The sequence below is a fragment of the Sarcophilus harrisii genome, chromosome 6 (genome assembly GCF_902635505.1).
Source record: "Sarcophilus harrisii chromosome 6, mSarHar1.11, whole genome shotgun sequence".
NCBI classification, from domain to species: Eukaryota; Metazoa; Chordata; class Mammalia; order Dasyuromorphia; family Dasyuridae; genus Sarcophilus; species Sarcophilus harrisii.
Window position 1 is genome coordinate 215410151 of NC_045431.1, and position 17398 is coordinate 215427548.

At 33.8% G+C, this 17398-nt stretch overlaps 1 pseudogene; it reads right to left on the bottom strand.

Moving 5' to 3' along the window:
• Window positions 1-401: 401 nt before the first annotated feature.
• On the bottom strand, window positions 402-4180 carry LOC111721445 (annotated as a pseudogene).
• Between the last annotated feature and the right edge of the window lie 13218 nt (window positions 4181-17398).

Sequence of the window (17398 nt, forward strand, 5' to 3'; positions counted from 1 at the left end):
GGAAGAAATGTAAGCAATATAAAAAGAAAAGATTTCAATAGAAATCTATTTTAAAAATTCCTCGGGGAGAAAACTACAGAAAAATAATATACTCCAAATCACAAATAATGTTCAGATATCAAGTTGTCTTAACACAGAGAATAATTGTTAATTGTTAAAATTATCTTTGTGTCAATCTAGTATGATTTGTGTTGATAGTTTATTTAGAAGCAAATCATGTTTTTCTACATGTTTATGATATTGGCAAAAGCATAATGATGACCAGATAAATGTTCTAAAGGATAGATCTAAGTATATATTTTTAAAAAATCAAATTACTGATTGTGGGGCAAGAATCGAAAGTCTTTGGACATTTCAACTAACATTGTGCTTTCTGGGGTTAGAATTTTCCTCTGCAGACTTTATGACAAAAATTTTAATTGATAGGTATCACTAGAATTCCCTATGGTATCAATATACTTAGAATTATACTTAATCAGAATTTGGGGGATACTGTGACTTCAGCATTCAGGTTACCATGCAAACCTCCTTCTCCTCATTCATATTCTTTCCATTTCAAGATAATGTCTCTTCAAAGCCCAAAAGGAAAAAAAAAGTATAACAATTCCTCAATGAATTCCTTTACTTTTTTCAAGTCATCAGAATGAGAATCAGTCTGAGAAATCTCATAAACATAATATGGTGACTTCAATTATCTTTTGACTCATAATGTTAAAATCTTTTCATACATTTGGCCACCATACTCCAAGTACTTAAATACATCTGTATCAAAGACAAATATCTATTCACTTCTGGTAGTGTTTGACATGACTGGCTGTAATGACAACACAGTTGTTTTTCATTCTGAAGAGGTTTTCTTCTTCGTTTTTCTCAGACTGACACCCTTAACAAGAGAACTTCTTTTAGCCCCTGATTGCTAAAAATGACTACTTAACAATGACCTCTTCATTAGCATGCGCTGGGTAGACTTTCAAGGGTCAGATTTTTTCCTTAGATTCTGTTACCACATTTCCTAGAACAAATTCCTTTCCCAAAATGGATAAATCAAAGGATGTTTTCACTAAGGTAAGTTCAAAGTAGCCTCTTTTCTATTATACAACATTTATTCTTTTTAATATAGTATTTTACTTTTCCCAATAACATATCAAGATAATTTTAGCATTTGTTTTTATAAGATTTTGTGTTACAAATGTTTCCTCCTGATAATTTTGATTATATTAAAATTAAAACCTTTTGCATAAGCAAAACCAATGCAACAAAGATCAGAAGAAAAGCTTGAGAAAAAACTTTATACCAGGTGTCTCTGATAAAGCCTCATTTCTCAAATATTTTGAGAACTGAAACTTCAAGAATACAAATAATTTCCCAGTTGATAAATGGTCAAAAGGTATCAATATAATTTCATAATTCTATCTATCTCTTCTTTGGTAATGAGCCTATAACTCTCTTAACTTCTCAATTAAGAATTTGGATTCTATGCTACTTGGTGCATATGTGTAATATTGATGTTACTTCATTGTCTGTGATACCTTTTTAGCAACATGTAATTTCCTCCCTCACCTGTTTTAATTAGATCAGGATTTAATTAGATCAGGATTGCTATTCCTGCTTTTTTTTATTTCAGCTAAAACACAATAGATTCTGCTCCAGCCTCTTATCTTTATGAGTATCTCTCTAGATCAAGTAGGTTTTCTGTAAATAACATATTATAAGAGTCTAGTTTTTGAATCACTCTGCTATCTGCTTCCATTTTATAGGAGTGTTCATCCCATTCACATTCACAATTATGATTAGTCACTGTGTATTTCTCCCCATCATTATTTTTCCTGATGTATGGGATCTCTCTTCTTTCACCATTTTCCTACTCACCAGTGTTTTGCTCCCACATCTCCCAATCTGCCTGCCTTCTATCAGTCCCTCCCCTTTACTTAATTACCCCTTCTATTTTCCTGTCAATTAACCTGGATTTCTATATTCAACTAATTGTCTATATCATTCCCCCTTTGATTTAATACTGTTGAGAATAAGATTCAAGTGATGCCCATTGCCCACTTTCCCAACTTATCCTCTATTGTAAAAGTTTTTTTGGGCCTCCCTTTGTGAGATAATTTGTCCCCATTCTACATCTCCCTTCTTTCTGCATACATTGTAATAATACTCTTTCATTCCTTAGTTATTTTTATGCCTTTCTCTCATACAAATCTTATACCTATAACTTTCTGTCTGTGTATGTTCTTTCTACCTGTACTATTATTGGTACAATTTTTAAGAATAAATATCTTTCCATATATGCATATAAACAGTTTAGCTCCACTGAATTCCTTATATTTTCTTTTATTTTTTTAAATGTTTGTGCTTTTCTTGGATCTTGATATTGGAATTAAATGCTTTTTCCCCTTTAATTCTGGTCTCTCCTTGTGAAAGCTGATTAATTTTGATAAGTAGGTGATGCTTGGTTGCACTCATAGCTCCTTTCACCTTTCTGAAACAGTATGTTCCATGACCTTTGATCCTTTAATGTTACAACTGCTAAATCCTGTGTAATTCTGACTGTGGCTTTCCAATATCTGAATTGTTTCTTTCAGCGCACTTGTGATATTTTTTCTTTGATCTGAAAGTTCTGTACTTTGACCATAATGTTCCTTTTAATTTTTATTTTAGAATCTATTTTCTGAGATTATCAATAATCTTTTCAATGTCTATTTTGTTTTCTGGCTCTATGATATCAAGGCAGTGTTCTCTGATAATTTCTTGAAAGATACTGTACAGATCCTCCTTTTGATTATAGCTTTCAGATAATCCAGTGATTCTGATATTATCTCTCTTGGATCTCTTTTTCAAATCAGTTTTTTTTTCATTGAAGAATTTTATATTTTCTTCTATTTTTGTAATCATAATAATATAATGCTATTGTATGGTGTGTGGTGAGGCTAGTCAAGTTTTTCTGCATTTCCCTAGGGCTATAATGAAACCCATGATAGTCTAGATGCTGGAGGCTGCCTGTTTACCTAGGGCTATGTTGAAATATGTGGACATCTGGCTACTGGAGTTGCCAGTTTGCTTGGGGTTATGCTGAAGTATGTGACAATTCTAGGAGCTAGAATCTACTTATTACCTTGGGTGTTCTGAGATTTCTGTGGGAGATCCTAATACTGGTGTTTGCCTGCTCAATTGCCCTGGGGCTAATGATCTCCCCTTGGTTTGATGGTTCTGGTTTACTGGGATGTTTCCTGTCCTAGAGAGCATTACCTTTTTGTTTAGGTGAGACAGACCCTTCTTAACAATCTTCCAAGTTTCTAGGGCTAAAATATTTCATCCAATCTTTTTACTGGTTCTGTTATTCTACAATTTGCTTTAGAGCTCTATTTCATTGTTGTTTAGAAGTGAAAATGGAACAAATACAATTATTTAGTGCTTACTCCACCTACTTTACATCCAAAATTCCCAGTGTTTCTCCTTTTTAAGGATTTTGTCAACATCTTCTATTTCCCTGAATATCACAAATTCAATTCCTTTGATTTTCATTAGATATGTTACATTTTCTACTTCTCAGTCTTTGTTATTAGCTTTCTGGAACAATCCTCCCAGTATATGTATCATAGTTTCATCATTAAAATTTCCAACAGAAGCATGAAAAACGACAATTGCCTTTTCATATGCTTCAGTTGCCTTGATATTTTGAATTGATGCCATGACTAAGGAAATGTGGTCTTCCTGAATGTTATAGTTCCACTCTGGACACTCTAGACATTGCTGTGTTTTGAGGACGAATGTTTATTTAAGAAATTTCTATGCAAAACTGTTTCACAGCATTTGAAATACAGAACTTCATCATTTGATATAATGTCAGAGCGTATCTATACAAAGTGATATCTGAACATGAATCTCCTTCCATAAAATTTATCCCACAAGTGGTCATCTAGTCCTTGCCTCAAGACTTACTTCCATTGTAATAAATGTTAGTACACTCCCTGAGTCAACCCATTTCCTTTTTGGAAAGATTTCATTGTTAAGATTTTCCTCCATTATTAAAACAAAACTTGCCCCTTTTCATTTTTGTCTACTAGTCCTATTCCTAAATAAGCAGAACAAATGCAATCTTTTTTTCTCATAATAGTCCTAGAAAAACCTGAAAACAATTGTCATAATCCATCTGAGTCTTTTCTACTTCAGCATCCATGTTGCTAGATTCTTTAATAAGACTTCATATGACATGAACTTCAAGGACTTGTACCAAACAGAATGCCATCTTCTGTATATTATTAATAATATTCAAAGTCTCAATGGTAGATTCAAATATCCTTGAGGGGTGACATACACTTTTACCAAGATGTAAAACCACATCGCCTGAGGCTTAATCCAAACAATACCTTAGTAAAAACTCCTTCTACAAGATCCCTTTCAAATAGACTATTTGCACTGGTGAAAAACCATACTGCCTCTTAAAGTAGCCCAACCACTTTGGGAAACACAGAAGCTAAAAACACACCTTTGTGCTTTTAATTATGATTTCAATGTCAGACTTTCTACATACTTAGGGGGTCGCAATGGAAAGTAGAAAGCAAATGGTCAAATGGCTTTCAATAAAAACCCTATTATACAAAATGGATTATTTATTTCTTAGGTGCACACTCTCCTTTTTCTGTAGACTGGTATTCCTACCCTGGATTGTACATATAATGCCACAGATAATATTCAATAAATGAATAAATCCTAATGAGTTTTATTGTCTTGTCAGGCACCATCAAGTCATAAGATTACATTGATAATTGAATAAAGAGTGAGCCTTATAAGAAGCATAGGATGGTTCTTCTTGTTTTATGTTAATCACTCCTAAAACCTGTGCTTTTTAGTAGCATATGGTGGGGGATAAGGATGAGGGCTGGACCTGAGGTTTCATTGCTATGGGGAATTCCTGAATGTGAAAACTCTCTCTCCCAATGTAGGTATCCACTTTCACTAAAATTTATAGTTTGAAAGATGCCTAGGGCTCTGAGAGGTTAAGTGATTTGCCAGGGTCACACAGCCAGAATATTTCTGTGGTAGAATATCATCTTTCTCATATTCCTGACCCCAGGTTTAACTTGTTATATATACCACTTCTTCTCATTGTTGGGGTACTGAATATGAGAATAAATAGCTGACTGGTTAATAATAATTACAATTCATCTAGTATTATTTTTTCTTAATAAGTGACTATTATACTCCCTTAGTACTCTCAAAATGCTTGATATCTCTGTGGGAATGGTCCCAATATACATATTGACATATTTTCTATACTTCAATATGTGGCTTGGTTAGTGATTGTGACCAAAGAATTTGACTTCCAGAAAGTCAACCACTGTATGATTAATCTTTTGGCAGTTAATTTGACCTGTCTGTCACAGGTAAACAGTCTATCATTGGACTTTTCAAAGCTTTTCACACTAGGAAGGACCCTTTAGACCTTGTGCTCTATAGACATAGGTATTGAGAACCCAAGGTCATCTCTACACTTCTTGAGACAAAGGTGGGTAGGCCTTTTGTAAAGCAATCATATTATTGTGAAGAAAATGTTTTATCACATTAAAATAATTTAGTATTAATCTACTTCATCTAAATGCTTTTTATTTCTTTTTGTGCTTATTATTTCCTATCTTACAATTGACATAACACTTACATTTGGTCTAATTTTTTAAAATAACTATAAATCCTTGTTCTATTTTAGTCTGAAAAATTTATAAAAATATTTATAAAACATTTTAATAAAAGTATAAACCAAAAGTTTCAAAACCTTTTAAATAAAATGATAAGGCAGTAAGTCTATTTTCCAATAAAGTATACTATTTTTAAATTTTCTCCGTTATTTATTATTTTTCTAAAATCATGATATACTACATTTAAGGACTCTCCAAATTTTGCTACTAAGACAGGAACACATCACTACATGAGACTCTCAGTAATGTGTGTGTGTGTGTGTGTGTGTGTGTGTGTTTATATTTGGACATAGGAAGAAACAGGTCTATTGGTCCTTGACTTGTTGGGTTAAAAGTCTTCTAATGATAAAGATAAAACCTCTTCATCCTGATTGTATTTAGAGAATTGTATTTTAATTCTCTATAGAGGTTATTTGTAGGTGAGGGAATATCTTTGCTATCAGTCAACGATTCACTTATCTATTGGGCACTTATTATGTGCCCAAAGGTCTTACAAGGCATAATAGAGCTTATTTCTGGAGGACTTTACATAATAATTATAACAAAATTTTATATGCAGCTTTAAGTTTTGCAAAGGGCTTTACATAATTTATCTCATTGGATACATTATGAATTTAGTGGCATTACTTTCAGAAATGAGGAATCTGAAACACAAAGAAATTAAATCACCTTCCTAGGAATAAGATTGTAATGTTTAAGGATGAATTTAACCTCAAATGATTCAAGTCTCTACAATTCTCCATTTGTACAAGTAGCACCCTATTTTTTAAACCTAAACTTCTATTTTATGATGTGTTCCCATAAATCTTTCCTAGGATATTCTTCCAATGTGCCTTCTATTGGATTGCTTGATCCTGTATATGTAGATACTCAATGAGTAAGGTAGGGGATATTGCAGTAAATAGTGAGGATTTGGAGATGGGAAGACCCAAATTCAAAGATTTAAACAGATTATTCCTAGCTGAATTTTTGAAAACAGCTATCCTATCTGTCTCTATGGGTTATATTCTCTGCTAATCTCCAAAGCTCTTAAGGAAGCATAAGATATTAGTATTTTTTTTCATTTTTGTGTTTGTGTTTCCAACTAGATTATCAAGCCTATTTGAGGCAGACTGTTTTTTTACCTCCATCATAACATCTGCTACACATTGGAAAATGGTGATAATGATGATGGTGAATAGAATAGCTAAAATTTTTATAAAGATAATATATTAAACACTTTACAAATATTTGATTATCATAATAATACTGGTATATGGGAACTATTTTATATCCATTTTATAATTTAAATATAACATATACATATATTATATTACTTATAATTTAGTTAACTGACATTAAGTGACTTGCCATACACCTCATAAGTATATGAGGCTAGATTAAAATTCATTTTGGACCTGGTATTCTATTGACTTTGCCACCTATGAACTGTATGAACTTTTGTGTTTACTTACATCCTGATCTATAATTTCATTGATATGGACCTCTTAGCATGGTTCTCATGTCTCCTTATTCCCTCCTACCCTGAGCAAATTCTCTCTTTCCCCAGTACATCTGTTTTGGTCAACTATTAGTAATTTGTATTTCCTTGGACACTATGAAATCAAGTGACATGGTCATGGTCTGAAAGTATGTGACCAAAACAAAATTTGAACCCATGTCTTCCTGACCAAAAAGCAGCTTCTTTGTCCACCCATCATTATGCCTCCTATTGTACATTTTGGATCAAGTAGATCTTGATTAGTGTGAACAATGAATCCCATGATGTACGGAATCCCATGCATTCAAATGGATATTATTGATGTTATAATCACATAAAATATAATTATTGATTTCAGCATGATAGAAAAACCAGCACAAATGTAAATTTATAAGATCTTTACAAGATCCACTCGCTACACTAAATAGAACTGAACTATATAAATTATATATTAGTTGAAATCTCATAAGTGTTATGGTGAGCAAATTATTGATCCTTTTGCACCTCAGTTTCCTTATTTTTAAAATGAAGAAGTTGTACTCAAATGATATATAAGGTGATTTCCAGTTTTAATTTCAGATCCTATAACTTTTGATCATTTTGTCTAATACCTACATTACCAAATGGAGAAATTCTGGAGTGAACTGCTAAGGGACATATCCAAAATCCAATAGTGCTTTAATGACTAAGGAAGCCCCCTGATTCCCAAGTCAGTGCTTTTATTTCCTTTGATATATGGTATTATATTTGGGAAGTAACTTTTTTACTGTTTTCTGGACAACTGAATATTCTTGTTTTGATACTTCAGTATATGGATGGCTCTGAGTTCTCAACATATGTAGTTCCTCCAACAATGCAAATTATAATGCAACCATGTTTATTCAGTCCAAGTGACTCTTGTCCATGTTTTTCCCATAAATCCTCTTCATGACTTACATGCTATGGGTCTTGCTTTTGATATCTTGCTATTGTGTAGATAATAATTGTTTGGCTATTTGTGGTAGATAGAGGCCCCAGTCTAGTGTTGGAAAGATCTGAATTCAACTCCAGCCTCAGACACTAACTCTGTGACCTTGGGCAAGTCACTTAAACTCTATTTAAGTTTCCTCATCTTTAAAATAAGGATAATTATAGGACTTACCTCCAAAGGTGATTGTGAGAATCATATGAAGTATTTACAAGGTGCTTGACATAGTACTTAACACATATAGTAGGTGTAATAGGAATGATAGCTATTACTGTTATTTTTGTTATTTATATTATCTATCTCTACCTCTCACTGTATCACTGGCTGACCTACATTTCTGATTATACATCTCTTGAGAATAAACATTTCCATTCCTATTATAAATTCATGTTTGGCTACATGCAGCTGTCTTCTTACACCCATCATTTACTTTCCAATTGCCTCTTGGATAATATGTACTTTAATTCTTGTGTTCTGTGGTATTTTATGATATGTAACTATATAGCATAACTGGAAGAATATGAAAAAAGGTAATTATTATTCCCAAGGAGTTATAAAATGATGTATAACCTTTAACCCAGCAATGCCACTATTAAGTCTGTTTCACAAGGCAATCAGGAAAAAAGGAAAATAACCCATATGTCCTAAAATATTCATTAGCAGCTCTCTTTGTGGTGGCAAAGAATCAGAAATTGAGGGGATGCCTGTCAACTAGGGAATGGCTGAACAAGTTGTGGTGTATGATTGTGATTGAATACTACTGTGTATTATAAAAGATGATAAGCTTATTGACTTTAGAGGGGAAAAAATGTGGAAATATTTGCTTGAAATAATGAAGAGTGAAATGAGCAGACTTAAGATAACATCCACAGTAAGAGAAGTATTGTTTTCAAAATGATTTTGAATGACTAAGTCATTTTGAATATTGTAAATTCTCAGAGCAGTTACAAAGGACATATGGAGAAAGATGCTCTTCACTTCCAGTGAAATAATTGATAATAGAAATATGTACAGTGTGGTTTTACATAATCAAATGTGTTTGTGATTAATGGTAGCATGCTCCAGGGAGGGCTGGGAAAGGAAGAAAAAAAAAAGTACACAACAGAGAGGGAAAAAAAGAAAATTTAGGAGAAAGTTCAGAAAGGAAGGGTAACTTTGAAAAAGATGTTTAGTATTTATTGCTTCATTTTTTTCAGGAAGTTGTTTTTTCAAAGTAGACAATGTGAAATGGAAATTTGTGGTTTCATATTGAATTCTATTTTATGTTAGGCTGTGTCCTTGGAAATGTTCTGTTTTTGTCTTTTGGTATTTAAGTTAAAAATGAATAAAATTTTTACAAAAGGATAATTATTTACTTCAAAGAATCTTGGAATCATCAAAATTCCTATGCATTTCCCCAAAGGGAAACCAGATTGACCTACTCTGCCCTATGTTTAATTGTCCATTTTCAGCAACTATCTAATTGTACTTGTGAACTAACTCTTGATTACTTTTTGACTACATATCATAATTTGGGAAGTATAGGTTTTTATAGAATAATTTTTATTATTGTTGTTCAGTTATTTTCAGTCACTATTATGAATTTGTTGTTGATGTTATTTGATCATTTCCATCATATGTGATTCTGTGACTCTACTTGTTGATGTTATTTGATCATTTCCATCATATGTGATTCTGTGACTCTACTTACTCTTTTCTTGGCAATGTTCCGGAGTGGTTTGCCATTTCCTTCTCCATCTTAATTTACAGATGAAGAAAATATATAAGCATCTAAAGCCAGCTTTGAACTTAAATCCAGTCAGTCTACCTGACTCCACATGTGGCACTCTATCTGCTGTACTACCTGTTATAGAATAATAAAATCGCAGATTTAGAGTTAGAAAGTAGCTAAAAGGACAATGATTCCAACTCTCATTTTACAAGAATGAAGAAATGAAAAAAGTGGGTTTGGGAAACTTTATGTGACTTGCTTAGGGACATTATGTATCTAAGCCAGGATTCCAATTCAGATCTTGGTAATTCCACATCCACACTCTATTTGTCACATCACTTTGCTTTTTTTTGGAGGGGGGAATGTAGATTATTAGAGTATATTTTTTTTTTCTTTTAGGATTCTGAAACTTATTTTAGAGACTCTGTGGATGTATAGTACTTACAAAATGATACCTGGAAATACATGTTTTAGAGGGCTTCATCACTGATAGAATATAATCTTTTTGATCATTATATACCTCAACAACAATAGTATATGATGGCCAGTTCTGATGGACCTGGACATCCTCAGCAATGAGATCAACCAAATCATTTCCAATGGAGCAGTAATGAACTGAACCAGCTACACCCAGAGAAAGAACTCTGGGTGATGACTAAAAACCATTACATTGAACTCCCAATCCCTATATTTATGCCCACCTGCATTTTTGATTTCCTTCACAAGCTAATTGTACAATATTTCAGAGTCTGATTCTTTTTGTACAGCAAAATAACGGTTTGGTCATGTATACTTATTGTGTATCTAATTTATATTTTAATATATTTAACATCTACTGGTCATCCTGCCATCTGGGGGAGGGGGTAGGGGGTAAGAGGTGAAAAATTGGAACAAGAGGTTTGGCAATTGTTAATGCTGTAAAGTTATCCATACATATAACCTGTAAATAAAAGGCTATTAAATAAAAAAAAAAAAGAATATAATCTCCTTGAGGACAAAAGTTGTTCCACTTCCTACTTTTTATTCCAATTAGAACTTTTGTATGATTTACCATATACATGTGAAACAACTTGTAGGAAGACATTTTACAGTCATGTTTTGCTCTATCAAACCATTTTAAAAATTGCCAAATGTATCCGAATGTACTGTGAAAGAATTCATGTATAGCATCAGTGATTCTGGGTCTTTATTTTTTCTATTTATCAGAAGCAAATCTGAGTAAGATTGCTTCTCGAAAGCACCCTATTGTTGTTGCTTTTATTGTTTTTCATTCATGTCTGGCTCTTTGTGAGCCTATTTGGGTTTCTTCTTGGCAAAAATACTGAAGTAGTGTGCCTTTTCTTTTTGCACTTCATTTAACACATAAGGAAATTGAGGCAAGCAGTTATTTGCCCAGAGTAACTAATCGTCTGTAGCCACATTTGAATTCCAGTTTTCTGCTTCCATGTCTGGTGGTCTAGCTACTGCACTATCTCGCTTCCCCAAGAAGCACACAGAATTCTATTATGCTAAGACTCAACAAGGAAACACATTCATCTTGCTTTTCCAAGGTAATTTTTTACTTTGCCAACATACAATTACTATTCTGATGTGGGAGCCAAGTCAACCTAATGAGGTGGCATAGAGTGTGTAAATTGTATCTTATTCCATCTGTTGGGTAGGAAGATACATGATGCTCAATGTAAGAGCATTCTTGTTTGCATCAGTTAGAGGGTCACAGTAAAAAAAAAAAAAAAAAAGCAGGGTTGAGGGGCCCTGGATGATATTGGGAAACTACCCTTCCCCCTTGGTGGGGAATTTTGAGCTTTATTGGACATCACAAAATTAAATGCCTTTGGGCTATGGAGAGGAAAGTTTTTGGCATTGAAAATCATACATCAAAAAGGTAACATAAAAATACAGGGAGGATTCTGGGAGGATAGCGGGGAAGGTTGGTAAAATTTGAACTCTCCTGATTTCCCTCACAAATAGAAAAAATTTGTGCCTCACGGAAAACATAGACTGGTGAAAAATCAAGAAGATTTGGGGCAGAACAAGGGTCTTCCCTTAGAAGATCTGAAAAACTCCAGGCTGAGAATTAACCCATGTGAAGTACAAACACCTCCACATTAATGCTAAAGAAGCACCAAGTCAGGAGCTCTGGGGCTAGCTGGATGTGACTGCAGCCTCAGCAGGAACCACAGAAACTTTCACATCCTGGACATTTTATAGCATTGGGGTCTGAGTCCAGGAAGACAGAGTGAGTCTCAGCTAATTGGGAACTCTAGGCCCTGGTATGCTGCTGAGGCAGCCCTGGGTGAGATGGAATCAGCACCCTGTGAGTACAGACAGAAAGGCAAGGATGCTCCTGGTTGTGGGCACTTGTTGGGGAGTTCTTGATTTGGGGCTTGAAGGGGAGAATTTCTGAAGTGAAGCCAGAAGCACCATTTATCCTACATCAGGATTAGAGGTGCTTACGCTAAAACTTCTTATTAAAAAATAAACTGACAAAAAAGAACGAATCCCACCAATGAAATATATCATGGGAACAGGGTAGACCTGAATTTATCCTAAAAGGAGGACACTTTAGTAAAGAAAAGAAAAACCCTCTACCCTGAAGAGTAATGGGAAATGAATCCCCACACAGATAAATTTTATAGAAGAACTCAAAATAATTAAAAATCAAATGAAAGACATTGAGGAAAAATTTTTAAAAAAATAATAAAAATACAACTTTTGTCACCTATTTCTAGTCCTGAGTTTTGGTTCAAGCCATAGGATTCTGATCTATTAACCTTGCTAGTGAAAAAGACTTTTAATTTAGAATTAAGAAATACTTAAATGCTCCCATTTTTACATATAGAACTGAAGACTAGGATAATAAAATAACTCACCAGTGTCATATAGGTAACTAGAAACAATGTCAGAATTTTAAGCCAGATCCTTTGATTTCACAATCAATTATCTCATAAATCCCTTTTATCACACTCACCATATCTAGATTCTATAGACAGTATAAACATCATGAGCTCCATTTTAGTGAGGGAAAAAAAAAAAACTGACGATCATTAAAGTTCATTGACTGTGCATCAAGTCACAGAAGTCAGAAGTGGCAGAGCTCTGTCACAAACTTAGGATTTGTATTTCCCTGCCCAGGCCCTTTCCAATTAGGTACTTAGTATCTTCAAATATACTTTTATACTCCATCATTGGGTATTTCCTATTTGTTCATTTTCCTTTTTGTTTTGTGTCAAAATCATAGAGAAAGAACCACTAAACTGTATACATCTTTGCAGACTGCATGTTGATTTAGAAAACCTCTGGCTATTATGTATGTTTTAGTGTATTTTTTATTTATTTTGTTGAAGGATTTTTCAATTACATTTTAATCTGATTCAAGGTATCTCTCCCATATTTTTGAGGCTTTTCATAACTAAATCACAGTCATTTCCACTTGAACCCTTCCTTCTATTGTTGGATGTTTCTTATAACAAAAATGTTTAAACAATGCCAATCTCTGCAGTTATTTTTCTGCAGGATGTCTACTATATTTTATATCTATAGTGCTCATCTCTTTACTGAGAAAGAGAAGGGTCTGTGTTTAGCCCTTTTCCAGGACCAAAATTTTGTCTTGGTGTCTATTACTGGGTTTTTTGGGTGCTGTTTTCATTTAGATTATTTTAACCATTGTGTGTGTTTTTCTCTTGGTCCTGCTTTCTTTTCTTTGCATTATGTCACCCCAGTCTTCTGTACTTCCCTAATTAACTATTAGTCATCATTTCTTATGATTCAGTACTACTTCATTATTATTGAATTGTGAAACTTTGTTGAGATATTTCCTAATGCTTGGGTGCCATTTTGTTTCCCTTTTTTCTTTTACTATCACAAGAGGACATAAGAGGGAATAAGCAATTATACACTACCAAATAAAAGCCTAGTACTCTGTTAAGGTCTTTAAGGATATTATCTTACTTGATCTTAAAGTAAGTGGTTTGTCATCCTCATTTTACAAATTAAATAGGCTGAGACAACCAGAGATTAAATCATTTGCCCAAGGTCATTCAACTAGAAAGTATATAAGGCATGATTTGAATTCAGATCTTTTTCTTAATTAATGACTTTTTATTTTCAAAATATATGTAAAGATAGTTTTCAGCTGGGACACTAACACATTGTTGGTGGAACTGTGAGTGGATCCAGCCATTCTTCAGAGCAAATTGGAACTATGCTGAAAAAATATCAAACTGTGCATAGCCTTTGATCCAGCAGTGTTTCTATTGGACCTATATCCCAAAGAGATCTTAAAGGAAAGAAGTGGAGCCACATATGCAAAAATGTTTGTGGCAGCTCTTTTTGTAGTGGCAAGAAACTGGAAACTGAATGGATGCCCATCAGTTGGGGGATGGCTGAATAAGTTATGGTCTATGAATGTTATAAATATTATTTTTCTATAAGAAATGATCAGGAGAATGATTTCAGAGAGGCCTGGAGAGACTTACATGAACTGATGTTAAGTGAAATGAGCAGAGCCAGGAGATCATTGTACATGGCAACATCAATGTCATAGGATAATCAATTATAATGAATGTGACTCTTTCCAACAATGAGATGATTTATTCCAGTTTCAGTGATCTTGAGATGAAGAGAGTCATTTGTACCCAGAGAGAAGACTGTGGGAACTGAATGTGGATCATCACATAACATTCTCACTCTTGTTGTTTTTGTTTGCTTGCATTTTCTTTTCTTTTCTTTTGGATCTAATTTTTCTTGTGCAGCAAGAGAATTGTATAAACATATTTACACATACTGGATTGAACATATATTTTAACATGTATAACATATATTGGGTTGCTTACCATCTAGAGGAGGGGGTGGGAGAAAGGAGGGAAAAATCTGAAACACAAGGCTATGCAAGGGTTAATGTTGAAAAATTATCCGTGCATATGTTTTAAAAATAAAAGGCTTAAAAATAAAAAGGATAGTTTTCTGCCTTCACTCTTGCAAACCCTTCAATTTTTTTCTTCCTCCCTTCTTCTCACCCCTCCCCTAGACAACAAGTATTACTGGGGTCAATGTAAACATGTAAAATTCTTTTAAAAATATTTCCACATTTATCATGCTGCATAAGAAAAAGCAGATCAATAAAGAAAAATAATAAAAAAATAAAAATAAGCAAATAACGAAAAAGGTAAAAATACTATGTTGTAATCCACATTCAGTCCCAACATTCCTTTTTCTGAATACAGACAGCTCTCTTCATCACAAGTCTATTGGAATTGGCCTGAATCACCTCATTGTTGAAAAAATGTCCATATCTTTTGATACAGCAGTGTCTGTACTGGGCCTGTATCCCAGAGAGATCATAAAATAGGGAAAAGGACCCATATGTCCAAAAATGTTTGTAGTATCCCTTTTTGTAGAGACAAGAAACTGAAAATTGAATGGATGTCCATCAGTTGGTCCCTCTCAGTGTCATACCTTCTTTGATATAAAAAGTTAGAAGTTGTTTGGGTAAACTTCTCCTTGTTTTCAATATCTACAGAGTACCAAAGGCAGGTTGGAAATCTGGGTCATCCAACTTACAGGTCATCAGGAATCACATACCCTTTACTACAACTAGATTGATCTGTTACAAATCAATATTATCCAGTGATTCTCAAACTTTGGTCCAGAACAGCCTGGGAATCTGAAATCCTTTCAGGAGTCTACAAATTCATAATTAGTTTTTATTTTTAATGTGATCATATCTATAACTATAACCCACATAAACAAAAACTCTTTGGACAGATCCTCAATCGTTTTTAATAGGATAAAGATATTGAGAACAAAAGTTTGAGAACCACTGTAATATACGCCTTTCCACTATGCAATATTCTCCCCCTCTACCCCATTATTCTTATTTAAATTTGACTTACTCTTCAAACCCCATATCACACTTTAGCACTTTCATATAAGTCATACCAGGAAACCAAAGAAAGTGGAAGGAAGGAAACAACCATTTGTTAAATACTTATGGTGTGCTATGTCCTATGTTAAGCCCTTCACAAATATTATCTCATTTAAACTTTACAACCCGGGGGGGGTAGATGCTTTTATTGTCCCCATATTACAGTTGAGGAAAAGTGAGGCAAGCAAAGATAAAGTCACTTGCCCAGACTGACATAGTTCACAAGTGCCTAATATCAAATTTGATCTCTTATCATCCTGATTCCAGGTTCACTGCTCTGTAGTTTACACCAACTAGCCTGCTTCTGCAGTGAGTCTTTAAAAAAAACTTTTTGATGATCATCAGCACATCTAGTGGCTCCCTGGAGGACCCTGCCAACTTGAGGATAAATTAATGGCATTAAGAAGGGAAGAACTGTAAACTGTTCTCAGATTTATTCAAATCCATATGGTGAGCCACTGATTTTCCAAATTCTGCTGGAAACCTACCAGGCTAGTAAATCAGTTTTTTTTTTCCTGGCAAGACATCTAGTATTTTGCATCTTCAGCTCTTTTGGGAATATGAGGAGAATTATCATTTATAAAGTAACTTGCCCAATATTCCTAATTCCTTCCACATGTCCCATAAAAGAGCAAGTACTGCTCTAGAAAAGAAAAAAAAAGAAAATACCCCAAACTCAGGTCTGTGGGCACTACTTGTTTGTCCTCATCTTGGAATTATAGACTCCTAGAGCTAATAAAAGCAACTGCAGAGAGGAGGCAAGCTTGAGAAATCAGTCTTTTATAATATTCATGGAACAATGGTGAACCAAGGTATACTTATTTTCAGAGAGGAAGAACTCAATGCTCTTTGACTGTCTTTCTGTCTGTCTGTCCCTATCTCTCTTTTTCTGTTTTTTTCCCCTCATTCATTTTTCTCTTTATTAATTCTGTTTGAGAACTTTCCTTTATTTGAATTCAATTTTACCTCTTATAATTAAATAACAGATCTACCTTTTCCATGCCTGGAGTACAATTTCTATTTCAGAATCCTTGATTCTCTTTAAACTCTGATCAATTATTACTTTCTAAATGAAACCTTTTCTTATTTAACAAATCTGTCAATACATAAACATTTATCATGTTCCTGCCATGTGCCAAATACTCTAATAAGTTCTGGGGATACGGAAAAGAGGCAAAGAAAAGTCCCTGCCCTTGAGGAGCATATAATCTAATTAGAGACAACATACAAATATATGCAAGGCTACATACAGGATCACTAAGAAATAATTACCAGAGAGAAGGCACTAGAATTCAGAGACGTTCCTTCAGAAGATTAGATTTTGGTTAGGACTTTAAAGGAAGCCAGGGAGATTGCCCAGCTTCTAATGTGATTGATCTGCTGAAAATAACCTTGATAGATTTTATATTATAAGTGCATGTATTTTATATAAATGTCTAAGGTCAGATTTGAACTCAAGAATAATGAGTATTCCTGGCTCCAAGCCTAGCACTCTATCCACTGCATCGCCTATGTGTCTTTTTATGAATATGTCATTTTCCTAATAGCATTCAAGTTCTGTAAGGTCAAGGATTCTTTCATTTTAGCCTCTAACAAATAGTAGGCAATTTTCAATACT